The following is a 15657-nucleotide window of genomic DNA, read 5'->3' as shown; positions in this document are numbered from 1 at the left end:
ATTATCCTTATAAGAGATAGAACACTGGAAAAAGTCTTTTTCTTAGCTGGAACCTAGTAAAGAGCAAATAGTAATATAATAGAAAATGCGCAATATATAAATAGCAAATAAGAGCAAATATAATATATATATATATATATATATATATATATATATATATATATATATATATATATATTAAGCTATTGTCTCAATAATCGTACCTGAATTTACAGCTTTGCTGCAACCATGAACACTATGTATCTATCATTTTAGCATGATGTCATGACGTCATGTATGACTTCGTATAGGTAATAATACTGAAGGGCCACAGGCACTGTCAATTTCTGACAGTTTCTGTCAGAAATTTGATTTAATTTGGAGACAAAGTATTGAAAAGCGAGTGAATATGAGCAGTAATTATAAATAAATTAAGTATGATGGCACAAGACCCTTAAAGTCCAAACCGGCGGTGCTGATCTCCGTTTCGTGGCCCTTCGGCCAGGAAGTGCAATGGGGGGCTGGGGGCCAGCCATCCTGGAGCAGCCATCCATGAGCAGTAGCTTTTAAATGATCCAATAGAACGCTACACCTTGCGGTAGCTTGCCAGCCATGGCGGATGAAAAAGGGTATTTATCATGGCTGTCCTCGCAAAAAGTGGTTTTACCAGTTTTGTAAAATGGGGGACTCAAAAGCCGCCGATAAGAGTTTTCGGCCACGGCGGTTCCAGTGGTGAACTTCACCGGTATTTTTGAGGGATGTCGAGTCCTTTTTCAAAATTATCGAAAATTTGTCTTCGATATAAAAATTTTTTATTAAGTTTATCCATAAATATATTAATATTATCCATAAAATTTTTTAAATTATTGATAAAATTTTACTATGAAGGTAAAACTATATAAGAGTTGCAATTTCTGAATCATCCTTAAATGAAAATTGTTTCTCGCTCGGTAGTTTGGTTTTTCTTCAAAACTCGTTTTTAATTTTTGCATTGCTATGTTCTTTAGTTCGCTCTTCACTAAGTTAGAGCTCCTGCTGCAACCATAATTCCAAATATTTACTCGAGCGGTACTAGTGTTGCGCTCCCTCAAGGGGAGCGACCCTGTTGAATATTTTAAATTGGAGAAAATTAGCGTAATTTAAGAAAAAGAGGACCCCCCTAAAAGAGAAAAAAGCCATAAAAGGGATATGGTCTTGATGAAAATTGCAGCGTCAATCTTAATGTCAAGCTTGTGCTTCAAGATGCAGAAAATTAAAATGATGAGGTAACTTGTCTATTAGTAAAATTTATTAAAGAACTTCAAGTGTAAGAACAAAATTGAAAAAATTAGGTTGGAAAAACAATTTGAACCGTTATAAGTTATTGATAAACTATCGCCAAGTATTGCCAGCTTGGTTTTGCTAAATGTCGGGAAGGTAGTTCAATAGAGACATCTACTTTGGCGCAATTAAAAATTAGATGATACTATTAGTATGTAAAAATTGTAAATTTTCAAAATCCGTAGTGTGTGACTTGTGTCAAAATTGTTTTCTCTGTTCGGTTGTGTTTAACCAGAATAACAATCAATGTATTATGTAACGAAATATACTTGGGTATGTATAAAGTGACCGTTTATTTTTGTAGTACACCTAGCTTATATACAGTCATTATTTTTTGCTTTGCTGTGTACGGTTTTTATGTTTTGAAATTGTCAGAAAACGAGTTTCTATTTATTATTACATATAGAACTAAACGTATATTTTATTTGGGACTTTTCTCTTATTTCTTATGTTTTCCGTGTACGAGTGTTTTCCTGATTTTTTTTTAATTTCCTCGAATCCATGCCCTTCATCCAAGCAATTTCTGCGTATGTGGCCTTGCAGCATATAGGGGTCTGTCAAAAGTACTGGCACTGTGCGTGTTGTGACTATTTCCTACGGTCTATTTGCAATCAATTATTTAAGTTCAGCCGTAAGCATCGTCTGTCATTTGATCAAGGGCTGCCACGGTAGAACCATACAGGAAAAAACTGGTAGGCTTACACATAAATTGGGTTGGTGTAGGGGTAAGGGCTACCGTTTACTATTACATTGATTAAAAAAATTAATAGATTTGTTATTTATTAAAATAAATTATTATTAATTTTTTTTAGCGGAAAAAATATTAAAGTATAACAGCAATTCAAACAATCTCTCGTCAAGAACCAAAATAGAAGATTACCATTAATAAAATATTAATAGAATATCAAGTCTTTCTTTGGTGTTAAGACCTATTTTGTGACTTGGAAGTCCTATAGTGAAGAGACTACAACCCCCGTGGACACAGCGATGTGGTCGTGGGAGTACATGCTATTATATAATTGCTTTTATTGGCTGGTCTTTGACTGTTGAAAAATTTTAACGTTCTGCTCGCGGAATTCCTATTATAGCCTTAAAAGATTATTTCCAAATCTTTCGTCAGTGTCAGGGAAAATAGAGTTTGGTCGCACACAAGTCTTGACTTGTTTGCACGTTGCAAGGACAGTGGTGGTACTGTAATAAGCCCTTAAGGTGATTATATATGTAGAAAAACTGAAAATAGTAACAAAACAGATTCGTGTAGAGAACTAATAAAAGAGGGCCGTGGATAATTCATCATAGATTGTGCTTAGTAAATTCTGTCTTTTTCTTTATGTTTAAAGCCAGAGAGATTTGTGAGAAAAACAGTTGGAAGCCATTGAGTTCAAGGCCATAAAACAAATAGAGAAAGTAATATTCAAAAAGGATTGGCCAGGGTTGATCTTGACTAAAATGACCGTAATCATTTGGATCAAGATTGTCATAAGTTTGCTTATGCTCGTTTCAGTCTTATCTTGAAATAGCCATAGTTCCTCCAGAAGCGCAGAAAACGTGATTAATCTGTAATATTCCCCCGAGTGGGCTACTGTGAATATGCCTTATTTGGAAATGTGCTTCGACAGATCACATTCAATAAAACTATTCGATTTCTTTTGGCAAAACAATTTTGTTTTGTAATTGCTGTATATTGCTTTTTATGTTTGGGGAATGACCCTGTAGAAGACTAAGATTAATCCTTTAAGCATATGACATAAGAGGTATAATTAAGTTAGCCTGCAAATTTTATTATTGGAATAGTTAGAGCAGAGAAGCCTGTCATCTGTTGCCAAACTCCTTTATGGCTTTATTTATAGATTCTACGTAATGTTTTGTATGCTTATACAAAACTTGCACATCTTCGTTTGCGTGACTCTGCAGTTCTTTTCAAAAAGACTCAAATTTTATCTATGCTGTCCATAAGAAGACAAGTTGGAAAGCTATTTAAACCATTTTATACGGTTAAGATAAATTCTGTGTAATTGGGTAGCTTTATAAGTGAAATATCTCCAAATTCAAGCGGTATTGGACACATACAAATCCATTTGCATATTAAAGTATATACGCTTCCTTAGCACATTCAACCCTTCGCCCTCTAGAAACGCTTGAAAAGACTCAATCGATTCCGTGCTCATCTATTTCTAGCATATCAAGATTTTCGTAAATAGGTCGAAGGGTCTCAGATTCCCCCAAGAAAATAAAACTTAGCTTCCATACAAACACTAGTGTTCGCATTGGCAGGGGGCGTAAGAGAGCACGTACATGCTGTTGTATAATTTGTTATTGAACATAAAAACGAGGTTAATTTTTAAACAGTAAATACGTATATATCCTTTTAATCAATTATTACCTCTTTTTTGTAGGATTAATTAGCATATTAGCGGTAACTAGTAGAAAGGATATGACCAAATTAGCTTCCTTCAGACAAATAGTCTTGTGATCAGTAACTCCAGAGTCTGGTCCCCAGGCAGGATTTATGTGTACACTTCTTCAAATACGAAATAGTACTAATATTCAAGAATTACAGGTCTATAGTTTCAAAAGTACATTTTCACTATTGTGTAATGAGACATCATGGAAGACCTATTGCATAAATAGAGAAAAGAGGCTTGTACAAGAATTATCTGAGTGATAGATCATATGAAAACAAAAGGAACTGAAAGAAAGTGGAGAAAGCAATAAAATATGAACTAAAAAGATGTGGAGTGGAGGCCATGGATAAAATTGCCGAGGATCTGGAAGATGCAGCTATAGTACAGGCAAACTAGACTTTGACCCCAAACAATTTTTAACATATATTACCTTTACACCATTTTTTAGAGAAAAAAGCTGAAGAACATATCCAAAGTCGTGCATTCTAAGCCGACGTAAAACTAGTTTTTTTTTTTTGCTTTTTGTGTCAATTTTTTCATTCTTTTCTTAAAAAATGAACTGAATGTTCGTTTTTCTGTATATGAAGTACCGTCCCCATGTAAAATCAAGAGCTGAGCCCTAAAATAAAAGATCTAAAGCCGAACTGGCCAGCCATGCCAGAAAAAATATAAATACGACAAACACGTCTATGGTCAGTAAATGAAAACGAGGAAAAAGATAAAAGCGAATATTTCGCCCGTATCAAACAAGGCGTCTTCGGGCCATAAAACAAATAGAGAAAGTAATATTCAAAAAGGGTTGGCCAGGGTTGATCTTGACTAAAATGACCGTAATCATTTGGATAAAGATTGTCATAAGTTTGCTTATACTCGTTTCAGTCTTATTTTGAAATAGCCATAGTTCCTCCAGAAGCGCAGAAAACGTGATTAATCTGTAATATTCCCCCGAGTGGGCTACTGTGAATATGCCTTATTTGGAAATGTACTTCGACAGATCACATTCAATAGAAGTATTAGATTTCTTTTGGCAAAACAATTTGTTTTGTAATTGTTGTATATTGCTTTTTATGTTTGGGGAATGACCCTGTAGAAAACTAAGATTAATCCTTTAAGCATATGACATAAGAGGTATAAGTAAGTTAGCCTGCAAATTTTATTATTGGAATAGTTAGAGCAGAGAAGCCTGTCATCTGTTGCCAAACTCCTTTATGGCTTCATTTATAGATTCTACGTAATGTTTTGCACATCTTCGTTTGCGTGACTCTGCAGTTCTTTTCAAAAAGACTCAAATTTTATCTATGCTGTCCATAAGAAGACAAGTTGGAAAGCTATTTAAACCATTTTATACGGTTAAGATAAATTCTGTGTAATTGGGTAGCTTTATAAGTTAAATATCTGCAAATTCAAGCGGTATTGGACACATACAAATTCATTTGCATATTAAAGTATATACGCTTCCTTAACACATTCAATCCTTCGCCCTCTAGAAAACGCTTGAAAAGACTCAATCGATTCCGTGCTCATCTATTTCTAGCATATCAAGATTTTCGTAAATAGGTCGAAGGGTCTCAGATTCCCCCAAGAAAATAAAACTTAGCTTCGATACAAACACTAGTGTTCGCATTGGCAGGGGGCGTAAGAGAGCGCGTACATGCTGTTGTATAATTTGTTATTGAACATAAAAACGAGGTTAATTTTTAAACAGTAAATACGTATATCCTTTTAATCAATTATTACCTCTTTTTTGTAAGATTAATTAGCACATTAGCGGTAAGTAGTAGAAAGGAGATGACCAAATTAGCTTCCTTCAGACAAAGAGTCTTGTGATCAGTAACTCCAGAGTATAGTCCCCAGGCAGGATTTATGGGTACACTTCTTCAAATACGAAATAGTACTAATATTCAAGAATTACAGGTCTATAGTTTAAAAAGTACATTTTCACTATTGTGTAATGAGACATCATGGAAGATCTATCGCATAAATAGAAGTCGCGAAATAATATAAACATTCCATGTAGCGGGCCTTATTGAACAAATTTTATTTGTGCTTCTCCAACTTTAATCTGAGTAAATCTTCCAAAATTTGATCTAACTACTTCTATACCAATGAGTACAACGCCCAGACCTGAATGAAATGTGAAATTTCAATTAACTATCTTTCAATTATTGGTCACCAGAATTTTCTGCTAATTCAAATAATGTTCAATTTAATAAGGCTCAGGATGTTGTGTGGGGGGGGGGGGGGTTCTTCCTGTTCTTAATTCACAAGTTTTAACATTACTATCATGATGGTGAATCCCTCCTAAATTCTACTTTGAGTAACTCATCATAAATCTATGCAGTTTTAGTTACTAATACTTACTCCATCGAGCTGAATTTACATGAAGTTAAATTTTCATGTAACTAGAATTCAACTATTGTCCATAATAATTGTTTCAAGAAATTGCTATTATTGTCAATTAAAACAAAGAGCACACATTTCGTGAGGTTCTTCCGAGTTTGAATTCGAAATGTTTTTTTGCGAAATATTTTCAAGTTTTAGCATTAGTAACCCCTCCAAAATCTTTGCACTACATTAACTAATGCTACCTCCACCGGAAGCTCTATGAAAAGTTTTACAGGTAATCTAAACTACTGGCAGTGGTAGGAGACATGACAAAGAAAAGATTGCAGTACTATCTTCACGGCGAACTTTTATCGTTCTTAAGGGTTGTCAGATTTGACTGGCCAATGACACCGCTCAGACAATCAAGCCATATCTCAATGGGGACACCAATTACAGTCCTGTTTTGACTGGACCATTTTGTAGGGGTTTTAGGTATAACAATCAAGTTATAACCATTACGGTGTTTGGTCATAAAATGGCCCATAAGTTAACATTGTATTCACGTAGTGGTAAGACAGCAAACCTTATTGATTATGTTATTGTATACCGAAGAATGGCAGGATCAATACAAGATACTAGGGTGTATATGAGTGCTGAAACTGGAGAGTTTAAAATTTGACAATGTGGAAGATGGTTGGAGTAATTTTAGGAAAACAATTTGTAAAGTTGCTGATGTCTTTGGGAAGAAAGTTAGGACCGCAGCTACGAATACTAGTGAAATAGCTTTATGTTTAATAGAGAAAAGAGGCTTGTGCAAGAATTATCTGAGTGATAGATCATATGAAAACAAAAGGAACTGAAAGAAAGTGGAGAAAGCAATAAAATATGAACTAAAAAGATGTGGAGTGGAGGCCATGGATAAAATTGCCGAGGATCTGGAAGATGCAGCTATAGTACAGGCAAACTAGAGTTGACCCCAAACAAATTGCAACAGAAATTATTTTTACACCATGTTGTAGAAAAAAGCTGAACAACATATCCAAAGTCGCACACTCTAGGTCGACGCAAAACTAGTTTTTGTTTACTTTTCGTGTCAATTTTCTCAGTTTTTTCTAAAAAATATGAACTGTTGGTAAATGTTGGTTTTTCTGTATATGAAGTATCGTCCCGATGTAAAATAAAGAGCTGAGCCCTAAAATAAAAGATCTAAAGCCGAACTGGCCAGCCATGCCAGAAAAAATATAAATACGACAAACAGGTAAATGGCCAGTAAATGAAAACGAAGAAAAAGATAAAAACGAATATTTCGCCCGTATCAAACAAGGCGTCTTTAGCGTCGACAAAAAAAATAAACTAAAACTAAAAAACGTACATAACACTAAAATATAATCACCTTAAAAATTTAATATACAAGTTATTAAACTTTAAAATTTTGAACCACATTCTTGAAACCCTCTCAAAAAAGTATTTTAATTAAACCTTTTAAAATACCAAATTACCAAGGAATAAGTAATTACAACAAGATTTTTTGAAAATCTTTGGTTGTAGGCGTTCGCCTAAGTTTGTTACTTGAGCATATCCCTGGGACCTGTCGCTGAGCTTAATATTTATTTTTAAATGTAGGTTCCTTTTTTAAAACACCGTGATAAATAGGATCAATGGTTATTTACCCAGTATCTCTATTAATTGATAAACCTGCAAAATTATGTTTTTTAATTTCTAATGCTTCAAGAGCCCATTGTGTGAAACCTTTATCATTGGAAATGGCTGTTGCCTCCTCGAACTGCACAAAACGGTCCGAATTTAAAAAAAAAATATATGTTCTGCTAAGGCTGAAGTGAAACTGTCTGGAGGTTTTGTAAATTTTAGAGCATTATCTATTGAATTCCGGTGCTCAATAAATCTTTCTACAAATTACTGGTGTGTTCGGCCGATGTAAAATTTCCCGCAAGAGCAAGGGATGCTAACTCCACTTGACAAAATATTCCGTGTTATATCTTTTCCAGAATTTAGAAAGTTACTCAGTGGTCTGATTGATTTAAAACAAGTTGAAATATTATGTTTGAGTAAAGTTTGTTTGATTTTCTTTCCAGGATGTTAAAGAATGTGAAATCATACTAAAAAATAAATTACAAAAATAATACAAAAATATTTTGAATTGATAGAAGATGTAACGTTGGCAACTCTGGACGTCGAAGTCATTATGAAATTGGTCTCGTTGGTAAACAAGACTAACAAGTACTCTTTTTAATACAGTTTTTGAGAAGAATCTTATCAGCAGGTCTTTAACTTAGCCATGGACGCTCCTTTAAGTCCAATCCTGGCTAATTTATTTTTGGATTCGATAGACATGTCCGCTATTCAGTGTTTTCGTCTGTCTCCTTGCTTCTGGGGTAGGTTTATGGACGATGTTTTATGCTTTTGGGAGCATGGATTGGAGTCTTTAAATTTGTTTCTTGAACATTTAAACAGGATTGAGAAAAATATTAAATTTACACTAGAGTCAGAAAAACAAGAAAGACTACCCTTTTTAGATATTTTATTAATAAAAAGCAATAGTCGTTTACTTTTCTCCGATTATAGAAAACCAACACATAATTGAAAGTTATTAAATTATCTCTCATGTCACCCAATTTCAGTAAAAAAAAAAGGAATTATCATATAAATGGCTAGAAGATTTTTTAAAATTTGGTTTCTTGAGTATATTGATAGCAAACTATTGTATTTGAAATATATTTAACTTTGTAATGGGTATCGTGTAAAATTTGTTCATGAAATAATACAGAAAAGGCAGATTAAGCATGAAAAAAGGTAATAAAAACGAAGGTTCTCAACTTTTAGACCCCACAATTTCCAATAGATATATTTAATTACCTTACATATCAATTCTTGGGGAGAAAATCAAATGAACTTTACTCAAACATAATATTTTAACTTGTTTTAAATCAATCAGACCACTGAGAAACTTTCTAAATTCTGGAAAAGATATAACACGGAATATCTTGTCAATTGGAGTTTATAGCATCCCTTGCTCTTGCGGGAAATTTACATCGGTGTAAGAAACCAGCAATTTATAGAAAGATTTATTGAGCACCGGAATTCAGTAGATAATGCTCTAAAATTTACAAAACCTCCAGACAGTTTCACTTCAGCCTTAGCAGAACATAGATTTTTTAATTCGGACCACTTTGTGCAGTTCGAAGAAGCAACAGCCATTTCCAATGATAAAGGTTTCACGCAATGGGCTCTTGAAGCATTAGAAATTAAAAAACATATTTTTGCAGGTTTATCAATTAATAGAGATACTGGGAGAATAAACATTGATCCTATTTATCATAGTGTTTTAAAAAAGAAACCCATATTTAAAAATAAAGCTCAACGACAGATTCCAGGGATATGCTCAAGTAATAAACTTAGGCGAACGCCAACAACCAAAGCTTTTCAAAAAATCTTGTTCTAATTACTTATTCCTTGGTAATATGGTATGTTGAAATATTTAATTCAGATGCTTTTGTGAGGGGTTTTCACGAAGTAAGCTCCATTGTTTCATATTTAGTATAATTAATTGTATATGTTTAAGTTTTTTAGATGTTTTTTTTGTTTACATTTTTTAGTTTTAGTTTTTTTTTTTTGTTTACGCTGAAGACGCCTTGTTTGATAAGGGCGAAATATTCGTTTTTATCTTTTTCTTCGTTTTCATTTACTGGCCATAGACCTGTTTGTCGTATTTATATTTTTTCTGTTTTTGAGCCCTAAAATGAAAGCAAATTAGATGTACAATGTACCAGAAAAAAGTTTCTTAATCATCAATATATAATTTTACCCTTCTAATCGTTATGACCTCTTTTTCACCGTACTATCAGAAGGCAACTATTCTGACATTAAATGATGAGCTGAGCCCAAAAATTGAATTAACCTGATGTAGTGTCTACTAGAAAACCTGTTTCATATTCATCAATATGCACTTTTTCATTTTCATTTGACATGTTTCTTTTAGTATATATTGTCCATCAATTTGTCGATTGCTGGTAAAAACAAATTGCAACAGAAATAATTTTTACACCATGTTTTAGAGAGAAAAAAAGCTGAACAACATATCCAAAGTTCCACATTCTAGGTCGACACAAAACTAGTTTTTTTTTGCATATCGTGTTACTTTTCTCACTTTCCTAACAAAAAAAATTACGTTCCGGAAATTGTTCGATTTTTCTTGATCTGAATTATTATTCCGATATAAAAAGACAAGATGAGTGCGAAAATCGAGTCAAATTTGGTGTACATCAGTCCTACCAATGCAAAAAGCGATATTCCTTGTTGTTCAAGGGGGGGGGGGGGTTGCAAGTTTTTGTATGGGATTTTCAGCAATGGTGATTCCAATGGTGTATTTTTCGTTTTGATCTGACGCAATTTTTGATGGGTTTCAGGCTATTTTCCCATTATTTGAAAAAAACTACGTTTTCTAAAGAGTTAAAGAGGCTGAGTCACAAGCTCGAACCTTAAAACGTACAGGGATTAGGAGGTGCTGTTGGGGGGCTGCCGCCCCCCAAACCCCCGCTTCCGTATATGAAAGGGGCTGTGCCCTCCTCAACGCCTCCCTCTTTAAGCTAAAGTTTGACTTTCTCACAAATTTTTTTTTAAACAATAAAAACTTTAGCGTAAAGAGCGAGGCGTTGAGGAGGGCACAGCCTCTTTCATATACGGAAGCGGGGGTTTGGGGGGCGGCAGGCCCCCAACTGCACCTCCCTAATCCCCGTACGTTTTCAGGTTCGAAATTGTGACTCAGCCTCTTTAACTCTTTAGAAAACGTAGTTTTTTCAAATAATTTCTGCAAGTTTTTGTACAATTTATAACTTATTATTGCTTGACTAACTGTTAGCTGATCTTTTGAGGAGTTAAAGATGGGGGGCTGCCGCCTCCCAAACCCCCTGCTTTTGAAGATTCTTGTGTTAAGGCTTTTAATTCCTGAATACTCAAATCAAATGCACAGTAAGATTTTTATCAGCCGCCCCAGGCCCCATGTTATCAAAGCAGTGGAGACTTACCTGTAACCTGAAGGCCGACTGTGATATTCTTCTGGAGACACCTGTTGAGCCGAAGGATTTAATAGATTGGATTTAAAAAAGAAACTGAGTTTCTTTTTTAAACTTTAAATTCAATATATAAAAAATTTCTCTGACGGAGAATCGAACTCGAATCTTCCGCCTGACTGTCAGGAATAGCGACCACTGTACCACAGACACATTACATTATCTTTATTTTGGGCAACGTGTTTTTGATGCAAGCAAATCCCCACAAAACTTGATATTTGGTTTTTGGAAAAACAGGGAAAAGGTGATTAGCTTGAGCTGAAATTTTGAGGATGAGCTCCCAGACCGTAGGAAAGCTTATCGTCTAGATTTCAGCCCGATCAGACAACGTTAAAGGGGGGCTGTGTTGGGAAAAATTAACATGGGCTCTTATTGGAAAACGAGGCTTTTCGTAAACGTAAAATTCGGGGGATAATTTTTTTGGTCTGAAAATATCCAAAGGCCATAACAGGTCAAATTCCACTTTGAATGTGTCCACATTCACCGGCATCCGTTGCCAACTGTGGCCTGTAGGCGTGGGTGATTAAAAAAAAGAAGAGAAATGAACTTTAAGTTCCTATATTTGTTTTTTGGAAAACAGAGAAGGAGTGATTAGATTGAACTGAAATCTCGAGAATAGGCTTCCGGACCCTAGAAATCCGTAACTTTTAAATTTCTGTACAGTCGTACAACGTTAAAGGGGGGGCTGTGATCTGAGGGTTGAACCTTCGTGCACACTTTTACCCATGAAGATAAAATCGGAGGGGGGTGAAATTTTCCACATTTCTTAGTTGGAGCCTGGGCTACAAAATGCGATCACCGCTGTCGCTCTGCGACCGCTAGGACCGGAAATCGCTTAAAATTGTGGTGGGTCGCCTCTTTATAGAGGCACAAGTGTGCCTCCTTGATTAAATTGGTTTTCAAAACACAGGGCTAGTCGAAATAAAAGTTACCATTCTTCAATCAGCTACAAATTGTAATTTTTTCTCACTAGCCAGTTAAAAAAAAAAACACATTTGTTAATTTTAGCTACTATAGGTCTGTAGTTCATTCTTCGCTAGGTTGCAGGGATGGCTTTCAGATGCAATAATGAGCTTAAATAGCTACTCTCTGTTTACAGATAAAACCATTGGTTCCACTCTTGGTTTACATTTTTTTTTTTCTGAGTTCAGGCAAGCAAACTAAATACTTGTGGTGAGATAGCCATCTTGTTGTAGCTTGGAGGAGCAGAAAATGATTCATGTTTTCAATATCCTCTGGAAATGATTTAAACACCCATATATTACAGTCTTGGTAAAAATTATTATTTTTTCTACATATCTCGACTAAGGTTTCGATGACAGAAGCGTCTTTCTCCTGATTCCTATTTGCCAAAGGAAAATAAAAAGGCTGCTTCAGTGTTTTAAAAAAGGTTTTCTGCTATTGTAACTTTTGCACCGTATTTTAGATGTGCATGTGTCATTTTTTGTCATACTTTTTTTGTATTGTGTTAGGCGACAGTCCAGAATTTTCAGCAAAAGCTATTTGATGAGCTTCAAGTGAGCTGGAAAAAACTTTATCTTCAGCGCTCTTAACCTTACCTGCTTCTAAAATCATGAAAAGAGAGTTAAAGATCTATGGACCTCCGTAAGTAGTTTCGTTGTCAAGAATCAAATTACGGACAGTACGCAATATTTAGAAATGTTCTTTATCGCTTTAATAATCATTTCGCAAGAAAATCTACTTTGAAAGTCCACAAGGACATGTGTATTCCCAGATGGGAAACCATAGCGTTCTCCCACATCTTATGTTTAATGACGATATGTAACGTCATTTAATGACGATCCCTTTTTTCTGGACGTATGTAATCCTGTGCAAAAAATAATATATCAAAATTTTCAGGAATCGGAATAAATGCAAAGATTAATATATTTCAAGTTATATAGCCAAACTGAAGAATATTACAATGGTCTGCCTTAATGACGATATGTAACGTCATTTAATGACGATCCCTTTTTTCTGGACGTATGTAATCCTGTGCAAAAAATAATATATCAAAATTTTCAGGAATCGGAATAAATGCAAAGATTAATATATTTCAAGTTATATAGCCAAACTGAAGAATATTACAATGGTCTGCCTTAATGACGATATGTAACGTCATTTAATGACGATCCCTTTTTTCTGGACGTATGTAATCCTGTGCAAAAAATAATATATCAAAATTTTCAGGAATCGGAATAAATGCAAAGATTCATATATTTCAAGTTCTATAGCCAAACTGAAGAATATTACAATGGTCTGCCTTAATGACGATATGTAACGTCATTTAATGACGATCCCTTTTTTCTGGACAATGGTCTGCCTCTGTTAATTTTAATTCTTCATTTATCAACTGCTGCTAGTACAGCAAATCTTAAGCTCCGATATTATTATGAGTCTTGAAGTAATTATTTTATTACAATGGTTTGTTTGTGCTTGAAAGTCTTAAAGGCTGTAATTTCAAAGGAAGCAATTGAGGATGAGCCACAGAAGGTATTGGTTGAACTCCCAGGAGGGAGTTTTAAGTTTAGGACTCACGGTTGTGGTGGTCTTTCTCCCGAGTGGAATTATGAATTCAATATCGATGCTATAGGGAAAGCTACTGTGATTAAGCTATTAGTGAGAGATTTTAAGGTAGCAAGAGGTGAATGTAGTATTACATGGGAAGATATATTGTGTTTACGTAACCCGGGGTTGATAAAGGAGCTGAAATATAACAATAAAGCATCTGGTAAATTAGTACTAGATCTCACTCTTTATGAGGAGGATGATTCAAGAACACGAACCCAAGTTAAGGTTGATGAACTAGAAGCTTTGATAAGCAGTGAAGAGCAAAAAAAAAAGAAAAAGGGGAAGATCTGACTGAAAGTGAACAGTAAAAGGAAGAACAAAGAATAAAAGAAATTGGAGATGACAAACTAACTAAAATACAGGAAAACCAACCAGAGCAAAATGAAGACCAAGAAAAAAAGGAGCCTTTGACTGAAAGTGAACAGCAAAAGGAAGAACCAAGTAAAAAGAAAACCGGAGATGACAAACAAACTAAAACGTATGAAAACCAAACACAGCAAAATGAAGACTAAGAAAAAAAGGAGGCTTTGACTGAAAGTGAACAGCAAAATGAAGAACAAAGGAAAAAGCAAATTGGAGATGACAAACAAACTAAAACTCGTGAAAACCAAGCTCAGCAAAATGAAGACCAAGAAAAAAAGGATGCTTTTATTGATAGTGAAAAGCAAAAGGAAGAAAAAAGGAAAAAGGAAACTGGAGATGACAAACAAACTAAAATGAAGGAAAACCAACCACAGCAAAATAAAGACCAAGAACAAAAGGAGGCTTTGACTGAAGGTGAACAGCAAAAGATTGAACAAAGGAAAAAGGAAACTGGAGATGATAAACAAGCTAAAACGCAGGAAAACCAATCAGCAAAATGAAGACTAAGAAAAAAAGAAGGCTTTGATTGAAAGTAAACAGTAAAAGGAAGAACAAAGGAAAAAGAAAACTGGAGAATAGAAACAAACTAAAACGAATGAAAACCAAACTCACCAAAATGAAGATCAAGAAAAAAAAGAGGCTTTGACTGAAAGTGAACAATCAAAAGATAGAACAAAGGAAAAAGGAAATTGTAGATGACCAACAAACTAGAATTCAGGAAAACCAGCCCACAGGAAACAAACAAATACTTGAAAAGTCTGACTCATCAGATAACATCTGCTCTTACATCTTGAATTTAATCCTAATTATATCAGTTTGTTTTCTTTCAGTTTATTGTCTTAAAAATCGAAAATTTAACTAATTTCCTGACACTGTAACATAATATTAAAAACTAAACTACATCGGAAAAAGTTTTATTTTCGCAAAAAAAACCCACTTCTTATAATCTTATATTAGATTATAAGAAAAATGACATGTGGACTCAAACTTAAAAAAATAAAACATATATATTTTTTTTTTCATTATTTGCATTATCTATTTGATTTAAAAAAATCGTAGCAGGAAAATAAGGTTAAATATTTTTTTTCAGCAAACTTTCTATTGGCAACATACCTCTATCCAAAAATTCTTAATCTCTAGTACATACCTCAGGTTCACAGAGTTGAGGTTTGATATTACTAGGTAAGATACTGCCAAACTGCCACCTAATGAGTGATATGTCGTCAAGTCCATTCTCGAGATAAGCAAGTAAATATCTTTTTCTTCTTTTTAAGAAGGCAATGTCGTATAAGAACAGTTGTTTAGTACTCCGTTAACTCCACTGAATCTCTTATATTTTCTCTATAAAGGCTTTCCATTCCATCTAATAGTTGTGTCATGCCATTGTCATTAAATGAAGGGAATGAGGTATGAGGGCGAATTAAGTCTTGCACAAAATTCATCCTGAAAAGTAGACAATAATTACACTGGAGTATAAAGTTTGCCATAAAAGCATTTTATTATTTTGCAGCTCCTGTTTCTAGTAATGTACCTACAAAAGTCTATAAAATTCCTGATTCCTATTTCCATTTTCGTATTAAAAATGTTTTAGGCCTACATATGAACGT

This window comes from Artemia sp. Qi Xiang Cuo, chromosome 2 (genome assembly GCF_049724085.1).
Source record: "Artemia sp. Qi Xiang Cuo chromosome 2, ASM4972408v1, whole genome shotgun sequence".
Lineage (NCBI taxonomy): Eukaryota > Metazoa > Arthropoda > Branchiopoda > Anostraca > Artemiidae > Artemia > Artemia sp. Qi Xiang Cuo.
This window is presented reverse-complemented; position numbering follows the sequence as displayed.